Source organism: Lycorma delicatula, chromosome 8 (assembly GCF_047948215.1).
Source record: "Lycorma delicatula isolate Av1 chromosome 8, ASM4794821v1, whole genome shotgun sequence".
In the NCBI taxonomy this organism is placed as follows: Eukaryota; Metazoa; Arthropoda; class Insecta; order Hemiptera; family Fulgoridae; genus Lycorma; species Lycorma delicatula.
Genome location: NC_134462.1, coordinates 14,765,760 through 14,776,318, shown reverse-complemented (window position 1 = coordinate 14,776,318; position 10,559 = coordinate 14,765,760). Strand labels below are relative to the sequence as shown.

Genomic DNA, 10,559 nt, shown 5'->3' with positions numbered 1-10,559 from the left:
AGAAAGTTGTAGTCTATAGAGAAATAATATTATTATTACTTTATGAGATCTTTTTGAACATCCTAGAATAACCATGTTTACTTAGTTTATTAAAAAAAACAACAGTTAGTTATTCATGTAATATTAAGGAACTGAAGGCTAGGATTCTTGAAAATATTGAAGTAATCTCTCCCTGTTAAGATTTTACTGTGAGTTAGTGAATTAAAAATGCATGTTCATGAATGTTCACTATCTATAGAATATCTTTAAGAAATTACTTTTATGTAAAATTCATCATGACTTTATCTTTTTAATAACCAATGCACCACCCAGTCTTATCTTACATAAGTATTTTTATTTTATTTTAATACTACAACCTGTTGTCTGACATAGAAGTTAATTTTAAAATGTTTTCTGAGGTACAATGGGATAGTTCCACACTCTGAGAACTGAACCTAGAAATAACTGATGAACCATCATGTTGACTATAATACCAACTGATGGAATGAATGTACATTTTTGCTTCATCTCGATCTCTAATCATTACTCTTATTTATCTGTTATGAGTAAATATATAGCCAGATTTATGTGTTGTAATAATAACTTATTAACTTCTCTTTCTGAAACATTGAGCACTTAATGTATTTCTGTAACCATTTAACATCAACTTTAAAATTTTCTGTATACAATGGCCCTTGTCCAAATTTTAGGAAAAAAAAAGTTTTACACTAATTACTTTTACTGTACTATAATATTTTTATATTTCATACAATTTTATGTTATTACATCACCGCTATTTTATTTTGAGCTACTATTTTATTTATATAGTGTGTGTTAAATAAACGCTTTCTTATTTTTAAATTGCTCACATTTCAAAATTATATCTCAGGATAATAAATTTAATTGTTAGATGGTTCATAATTAACTGTACATTTTTTACAAGTTTTGTTTGTGCTTATATATATTTATTTTTTACTAATACAGTGAAAACATACACATACATTTAAATACGTACACCTCTAAATTTTGCATTACATGACAAAAATCTTCTTTCATAATTCAGGGCAAACATCCAATAACCTGGCCATGGAACATACGACTAGCACCAGAGACGGCATGGCTGCTGTTCTTCCCATTTATTAATAACTGTCCTGGCAAACTACAATTCACAACATCGTTATGAACGTATTTAGACTACAAAATGAAGTATGGTTGGTTATTATATTGTTTTTAAGACTGACAGAAAAATATTTATATTTATTATAAATAAATTTTTCTGGTTCAAAATATGGTACAATAATTTTAATAAAAATTGCTTATTCTGCAATATTTAATTATTTCTTAGCAGCCTATTTTAATGAAAATTGTTAGAAAATCAATTTGTCATTTTTTTAAATTTCAGACTCACTTGATTACGTACTTACAAATAATTTAATGCCATTAATTATGTTTAGTGAAAAACAATTTAATTAATTATATAATTTTTTAATTTCACAATAGAGATTATTTGTAGATGTAATTTTAAAACGGTAGCATAAACTGAACCTCAATGATTGAAGTACATCTAAAATAAATTTAATAATTAAAATTCAAGATTACATGTCTTTTTACAAATGATGTACTACTCTAAAACAACATTGTGTTCTTGGCAAAATAACATTTCTTTATATCTAATGTTTCCACAACTATATCAATAATACAAGAAAAAGTATACAAGAAATTGAAGGATGTGAAACAAGTATCAAATACAAATTACCAAAGCCTCATTTAATGAGTTCCCAAAAATTATCTTAGTTAAACAATGTTGGACCAATTTCATGGCTGCTGTGGCATTATTAATACCGATAACCACAGGAGTCAATATTATTTAAAGTTACATCAACAAAAAAAGACTAACAAAAATTCTTGTGTTTACAATATCCATTCATATTTTCAAATGTTAAGCTCTACGCTCATCTTTGTCATTCTGCAAATTGTGTTAATAAAATACATAAAACTAACTGTAAATATGTTAACACAAAGTTATGTTTGTAAAATAAAGTTATGGGTGAGATGAGTACAGACTGTGACATGTTATGAGATAAGTTGATATATTTAGGCACAACTGCACAATTTAAATTTTTACACTTCAGTCTCTTTCTTTTAGTCACCGTTTATGATGCAGTTTGATTAACAAACCATCATCTCAGGATAGACTTTGGATGTATTAAATTTAGTATGCAGCATAAATACAAGATGGATCTTGTTATAGATCCTGATGAAATAAAGCTGCATCAGATTTTCTAAACCTTTCAAAAATGTCATAACATCTGGTTTTTTGCTTATTAATTTTATGATGACATTAATATATTGAAGCCTAGAGACTACAATGTTGTTTCTGTTGTCTTCACTGAAAGATTCTGGACTGGCCGTTCATCTTTGTTTGTATACTGCTTTAGTTTGTTTGGTTCATAACTGTCGTAAGTTCCTTTATTCATTAACAGTCATTTAGCCGACCACTATGGTAGACTGGTAAAAATATACCTTTCATTCAGAAGGTTCTGGGTTAAAATCTGAATCGAGCATGGCATTTTTCACACACCAAAAATTCCCATCATTCTTTCCAGTAGTTTTGTATAAGGAAAGGCAAAGTTTCTCCCAAAAACTCCAAAAAGGAAATCTGCACAATATGAAAAAAACAATTTCTTTAAATCATTTGAAAACTTGTTATTTTAACTATAATAGTTTTAAATTGTTTTTTTTTTCAGATTCTTTTAATTTTCATGTTTATGTGCTTAAATTTAAGCATGTTTTTTTAAGAATGTTAATTGTTTAATGATTATTGATTTAATTAGATATTTGTTGTTTAAAAAAGATAGATCTGCTTATTAGGTTATTCATTTTTTTTCTTTTTGCAATATAACTTTGTTTACTAATTTATCAAATATATTTATTTAGTCTGACAAAATTTACTGCTATAATTCTTAATGATTTATTTTTGTATGACTTTGCTTGCACTTCCTTGCTAGTTCATAAAATATAAAAAGCTTTATTTGTTTTTGAAAAATTAGCCAGTCATTTGTAAAAGTTCATTATTTTCTTGGCGGTATAAAAATAGTAAGGATCTGCCATTATATGACAGCATAAAGATCAAGGAGAAACTGTTACCAGTCTTGTACAGTTTCATTGTTATGAAGAGTTTAATTAACTTATTAAATGAGTTGTAATTGACTCCAGTTATAGAATTATATTATATTTTGAATTGCGTAGCAAAGTTTACAAAACAAGATCTTTCTATTTGTAAATTCATCGGTTTTATCTAGTAGATGCTGATTCTTAAGTTTATTTCATTTTTCTTTTTGTCAATATGTTAATGAATTACTTGAATTTTCAATATATATTGAAAATTGAATGAACAGTATAATTTTCATATGTGTTTCAAGGCATTGATATGAGAAAAATGACTATGAACATACCTCTGAAAATATTTTTTTTTTAACAGGAATTTATATATAAACAACAGATTAGAATGTTATAATAAAATGCTACATATTTATTTAGCATATTAATCTTAAGGATTAAAAAGTTTCATCTGATATTATTTCTTGATAATAATCTTTTGTTTACTTATTGAAAATTCCAAAATTATGAGTGTTTTAATTATTAACATTTTTTTAACAATTAGTTCCAAATTATGTATAAACTAAAGGAATTTATTTTATTATGAACAAAATTGTATCTCAGTTATTCAAAAAAATTTCATTTTGATACCCCAATTTTAAAATGGGAAGAAAGACTAAATTTTGAACAGGTTCAGTAATTACAAATTTTCTGGTAATGGAAGTAACAATTTTTATTTTACCTTGTTTAAAATATAATTTTATATATGGAGAGTATAATTTTAGCATTTTTGGAATAAATTTATCAATATATGACAAAGTATTTTCAATTTCTTGTTGAAGTGTCTAGAAGTTTTCTTAATTTGATTCCTATCTACATTCTTTCAAGTCTACTATTTAAAACTTACCATCAAAATAAAACTATAAATATAATACTATAAGTATTACAATAGTATATTTATCATACATTCATGGAAGATCAAATTCACTTAGAAGATGTGTTCCAAATAATAATATTAATATTACACCATCTTTTTTAATTTAAATCCAAATCAGAACCATAGGGCAAGAGTGAATATTAATAAACAGTGTCTGCAGATAAATTTATCTTGAGACTGTTGGCTGGTAAAATAGAAATATTGTAAAATTTTATGACAGGTGATTAAGTTAATTATTACAGGAAAGTTGTAAGTCTACTACAAAAAAAAAAAACATCTGTACAACTAGCATGCTCTACTACAGCACAGCTGGTCAGTCATAACTGTTTCTCCACAATAATAATGTCTTTTGGCACAGTATCTATTAACTCATATATATATATATATACCATCATTTTTATGTTACAGATTTTAAAAGAAAACGAAATCTTGAGTAGTTGCATATGTTTTTATATGTCTTAAAGTTTGCTTGTAAGAAAAAAGTTGATGTTAATCTTTTTTTTTAAATTTGGTCTTTTTATTAATACTAATTCATAAAATTTGTTGCTATCTTATTTAACAAATGACCGTTAGTAACTATCAAATCATCAACCTCCGCAGGATCAAAGGTTGTAGTAGTGATATGATGTCATTCGTATCCTGTAAGGTCTCAGGTTTAAATGACTGCCAGTTATTGCATTTTTCACTAAATTTTTATGCCTTATTCATTTTGATAATAAAAGGAAGGGCATATAACCATAAAAATTTGCTAAAACTGACCCACCCAACCCCCAAAAAAGTGAATCTAAACATACAACTAAAAAACATGCTCACTTTTTGAATATACACAGTAAATGAGGTTGAAATAATTACTTATTAACCATATAAAAATACAAAGCAGCCACTACTGTTTAAATAAATTTTAATTAAACAAGTTTTTTTTTAAGGATTCATTCTTATAGAATTTTATTATGCATAGTGAATCCCATATTTAGTTTAATTATATTAAATTTTCTCTCAGAAAAGTAAGTTAACCAAAACTGGAGTTCTATCAAATTATTTAAAACCATAAACTTTTTATACAACAATCCATGCAAAATGAATAATCTTTTCAGTTTCTCTTGCAGCCATGTTCACAAGCTGGTGGTGCTGTTCTCACTCTAGTGTCCCCTGATTGTATTTATAATGTTCCTTTTTCTGTTTAGGTAGATTCATATCTCAAAAGTGAACCATATATGTTCATTTTGTATATACTTTTTATCAGTTAAGGTACCTCATAATATTCAAGTGTATATACATGGAATAGATAAACTGAACCACTCAGACTGGATATATAAATCAGTCAAATGAAACTTGGCTTTAAACAAAGATACTATCAACTCTTAAAAGGACTTTTATAAACTATATTTTTATAGAATATTAACATTTTTTCCAGCTATTTCATAGATCCTAATGAGAAATCCACCAACACTGTCAACAACCTTATTATTCTATGGATAAAAAAAAAATCACAAATGATCACACCTGAGCATTATGAAATATATCAACATATATGAATGATATAATAAATGAATGGTTACAATTCAAATCTAACACACCTTTAGACTGACTACAAATTTCTCAACCTAAACAAAAAATATGCCAGCATTAATACTGCTTGGTACAGATAGGAAGTGATACTTTTGGTTGATACTATCGTCTTCAGGAACAGCATAGTTTGTAAAGATGATGTACAGACAAAATTGAGTGAAAATGTTACAATCCAAATCATGAAATTCATGCAATGACTTGTGTCTTCTTTCACTTTGAGTTTTGAAAATTTCGGATAATGTGAATAAAACAAAGTAGTTACTTCTGTTTGACTTTTTTCTGGTAAAAATAGGTCTGTAGTGAATAAAATAGTAGTACTTACTCTACTTATTATTTAGTCAAGTTTACTAAAATTATGAGTAACTACTTAGGTAGTTTGTAAATGCAGGTAATTATGAAAAGATAAGTAAGTAGAATACCTAACTTTTTTTAAGTCTGCAAGATGTGCTTATGTTATATTTAACTATAATTGTGAAACAATTTAAATAATAATCCTTCATGAAAATAAAACTTATAAAGAATGAATACAAAGTGGAAAGAATTGTTGTATTTTGAGAATTAAAATATTAATTTCTTTGTGGGGAAATTTGTGTAAGAAAATAATAAAAAGGAGGAGTAACTGTGTCGCCAAAGAAAAAGTGGAGTTGTTCCTATGTTGTATTAATATTCCATGATTCTAGCCCCTCCTCTATGAATCATGAGACCTTGCCGTTGGTGAGGGGGCTTAAGTGCTCAGGGATACAGAGTAGCTGGACCGAAGGTGCAACCATATCGGAGAGGTATCTGTTGAGAGCCAGACTAAGGAATGATTCCTGAAAGAGGGCAGCAGCTCTTTCAGTAGTTGTTAGGGGCGTGAGTCAGGACGACTTAAACGGCCGTATCAACATCACTCAGTCCTCTGAGTACTGCGCAGCTGAAAGCAATGGAAAACTACAGCTGTTTTTTTTTCCAAGAAAATGTGGCTCTGCATTTTCAAAAGCAATAATGGAGGCGCCTTCCTTGGTAAAATATTCCGGAGGTAAAATAGTCCCCCGTTCGGATCTCCGGGTGGGGACTACTAAGGAAGGGGTCACCAGAAAAGTAAAAAATAACATTCTACGAGTCGGAGCGTGGAATGTTAGAAGCTTAAAAAAGGTTGGTAGGCTAGAGAATTTAAAAAGGGAAATGGATAGGGTAAACGTGGATATAGTAGGAATTAGTGAGGTTCGGTGGGAAGAGGAAGGCGACTTTTGGTCGGGTGACTTTAGAGTAATTAACTCAGCGTCAAATAATGGGCAGGCAGGAGTAGGTTTCGTGATGAACAAGAAAATAGGGAGGAGAGTGGAGTATTTCAAGACGCATAGCGATAGAGTCATTGTAATAAGGATAAATTCAAAACCTAAACCGACAACGATTGTTAACGTCTATATGCCTACAAGCGCCCATGATGATGATGAGGTAGAATGTGTATACGAAGAGATTGATGAAGCAATTAAACACGTAAAAGGAGATGAAAATTTAATAATAGTTGGAGATTGGAATGCAAGCATTGGAAAAGGCAAGGAAGGAAATATAGTGGGTGAATACGGGCTGGGCAAAAGGAATGAAAGAGGGGACCGACTTATAGAGTTTTGCACGAAGTATAATTTAGTAATTGCCAACACCCAATTTAAAAATCATAATAGAAGAATATACACTTGGAAAAAGCCAGGCAATACTGCAAGGTATCAGATAGATTATATCATGGTTAAGCAAAGATTTAGAAATCAACTCGTTGACTGCAAAACTTACCCTGGAGCAGACATTGATAGCGACCATAATTTGGTGATAATGAAATGTAGATTGGGGTTTAAAAACCTGAAGAAAAGGTGTCAGATGAATCGGTGGAATTTAGAGAAGCTTGAGGAAGAGGAGGTAAAGAAGATTTTTGAGGAGGACATCGCTAGAGGTCTGAGTAAAAAAGATAAGATAGAAAATGTAGAAGAAGAATGGGAGAATGTTAAAAAGGAAATTCTTAAATCAGCAGAAGCGAACTTAGGCGGAATAAAGAGAACTGGTAGAAAACCTTGGGTTTCAGACGATATATTGCAGCTGATGGATGAACGTAGAAAATATAAGAATGCTAGTGATGAAGAAAGTAAAAGGAACTATCGGCAATTAAGAAATGCTATAAACAGGAAGTGCAAACTGGCGAAAGAAGAGTGGATTAAAGAAAAGTGTTCAGAAGTGGAAAGAGAAATGAACATTGGTAAAATAGACGGAGCATACAGGAAAGTTAAGGAAAATTTTGGGGTACATAAATTAAAATCTAATAATGTGTTAAACAAAGATGGTACACCTATATATAATACGAAAGGTAAAGTCGATAGATGGGTGGAATATATTGAAGAGTTATACGGAGGAAATGAATTAGAAAATGGTTTTATAGAGGAAGAAGAGGAAGTTGAGGAGGATGAAATGGGAGAAACAATACTGAGATCTGAATTTAAGAGAGCATTAAAAGATTTAAATGGCAGAAAGGCTCCTGGAATAGACGGAATACCTGTAGAAGTACTGCGCAGTGCAGGGGAGGAGGCGATTGATAGATTATACAAACTGGTGTGTAATATTTATGAAAAAGGGGAATTTCCGTCAGACTTCAAAAAAAGTGTTATAGTAATGATACCAAAGAAATCAGGGGCAGATAAATGTGAAGAATACAGAACAATTAGTTTAACTAGTCATGCATCAAAAATCTTAACTAGAATTCTATACAGAAGAATTGAGAGGAGAGTGGAGGAAGTGTTAGGAGAAGACCAATTTGGTTTCAGGAAAAGTATAGGGACACGGGAAGCAATTTTAGGCCTCAGATTAATAGTAGAAGGAAGATTAAAGAAAAACAAACCAACATACTTGGCGTTTATAGACCTGGAAAAGGCATTCGATAACGTAGACTGGAATAAAATGTTCAGCATTTTAAAAAAATTAGGGTTCAAATACAGAGATAGAAGAACAATTGCTAACATGTACAGGAACCAAACAGCAACAGTAGCAATTGAAGAACACAAGAAAGAAGCCATAATAAGAAAGGGAGTCCGACAAGGATGTTCTCTATCTCCGTTACTTTTTAATCTTTACATGGAACTAGCAGTTAATGATGTTAAAGAACAATTTAGATTCGGAGTAACAGTACAAGGTGAAAAGATAAAGATGCTACGATTTGCTGATGATATAGTAATTCTAGCCGAGAATAAAAAGGATTTAGAAGAAACAATGAACGGCATAGATGAAGTCCTACGCAAGAACTATCGCATGAAAATAAACAAGAACAAAACAAAAGTAATGAAATGTAGTAGAAATAACAAAGATGGACCACTGAATGTGAAAATAGGAGGAGAAAAGATTATGGAGGTAGAAGAATTTTGTTATTTGGGAAGTAGAATTACTAAAGATGGACGAAGCAGGAGCGATATAAAATGCCGAATAGCACAAGCTAAACGAGCCTTCAGTAAGAAATATAAGTTGTTTACATCAAAAATTAATTTAAATGTCAGGAAAAGATTTTTGAAAGTGTATGTTTGGAGTGTCGCTTTATATGGAAGTGAAACTTGGACAATCGGAGTATCTGAGAAGAAAAGGTTAGAAGCTTTTGAAATGTGGTGCTATAGGAGAATGTTAAAAATCAGATGGGTGGATAAAGTGACAAATGAGGAGGTATTGCGGCAAATAGATGAAGAAAGAAGCATTTGGAAAAATATAGTTAAAAGAAGAGACAGACTTATAGGCCACATACTAAGGCATCCTGGAATAGTCGCTTTAATATTGGAAGGACAGGTAGAAGGAAAAAATTGTGTAGGCAGGCCACGTTTGGAATATGTAAAACAAATTGTTAGGGATGTAGGATGTAGAGGGTATACTGAAATGAAACGACTAGCACTAGATAGGGAATCTTGGAGAGCTGCATCAAACCAGTCAAGTGACAGAAGACAAAAAAAAAAAAAAAAAGATTCTAGCCATATAGCTATGTAAGATGACTGGAGCCCCATCAGTTCGCAGTGAATAAGTTTTGTAATAGATTGTATCATTGAAAACTCATATGAGTGAGAAACCATTTCCATAACACAAAGGAAATAAATAAATGAGGCTGAAATTTTGCGGCAATACATTCTCAAATACTAATTGAAGTAGGGTCATTAACTGGCTTAATATTGAAGTAAAAAGCCAGTTCTGTCTAAAGAAAAGTACATTAACAGAAAGAAATATATTAGTAAAAACATGTAAACATCGTTCAAGATAATGAAAATTTACTGATATCAATAATGAGTGGCCTGTGTTTATGAAGCTAGTATTTAGAAAGCAGCCCAAGAAGTATGATAGGGTGGCTTGTTTCCTGGGAGATTTAAGCAATGAAATTTCACTCTGGTTGATCACACCATTCAAAAAATCCAACAGGATCTTTTCTTTTTCAAGTTGTGATTTATTTACTTACCTCCATCTACTGTAACGTAATTATTCTTTGAAGTTGAGGAATCATTGGACCTCAAGTCACATCAGTTTCAAAGTGTGAAATCTTTTTAGCACTATTCTTTAGCTTCTCAGTATTAATTTTTGTTATAACCACATCAAGTCTCCTCCACGCAAATATTATTGCTTGCACTTTGTATTCTTCATTATTAGCTGCTGCACTACAGGCCTTTGTAAAAAAAAACAGAATTTTCTTATTTTAATAGCTCTATAAAACCGTTCCTACAACTTATCAACTGTCTAACATTAGTCTTTATATTGATTAGCATTTTCATTATTGAATAATCCCTACAGTCTTCTCGAAGGGATGACAATACTACTCAGTAATTCCGAAGCTTGCTTTTTGCCATTTAGAATATCAGTTACTTTCATAAAATAACTGGATATTTGTAAATAATTTTTACAAACAAATCGCTATCAGATTTTCTTTCAATTTTGAAATCTTCACTTTAATGCAGACTGTTCAAGGGGATATTTAACATTGATACGACAA

At 30.4% G+C, this 10,559-nt stretch overlaps 1 long non-coding RNA gene across 1 annotated transcript in view; it reads right to left on the bottom strand.

The window, feature by feature from the left end:
- Positions 1-1,505: 1,505 nt before the first annotated feature.
- LOC142329265 (uncharacterized) overlaps positions 1,506-10,559 on the bottom strand; it is a 31,349-nt gene continuing 22,295 nt past the window's right edge. The window contains exons 2-3 of the long non-coding RNA XR_012757445.1: positions 10,032-10,235; positions 1,506-2,638 (exon numbers count right to left, since the gene is read on the bottom strand). This is a non-coding gene — a long non-coding RNA (uncharacterized LOC142329265). The remainder of the gene's footprint in view (positions 2,639-10,031; positions 10,236-10,559) is intronic.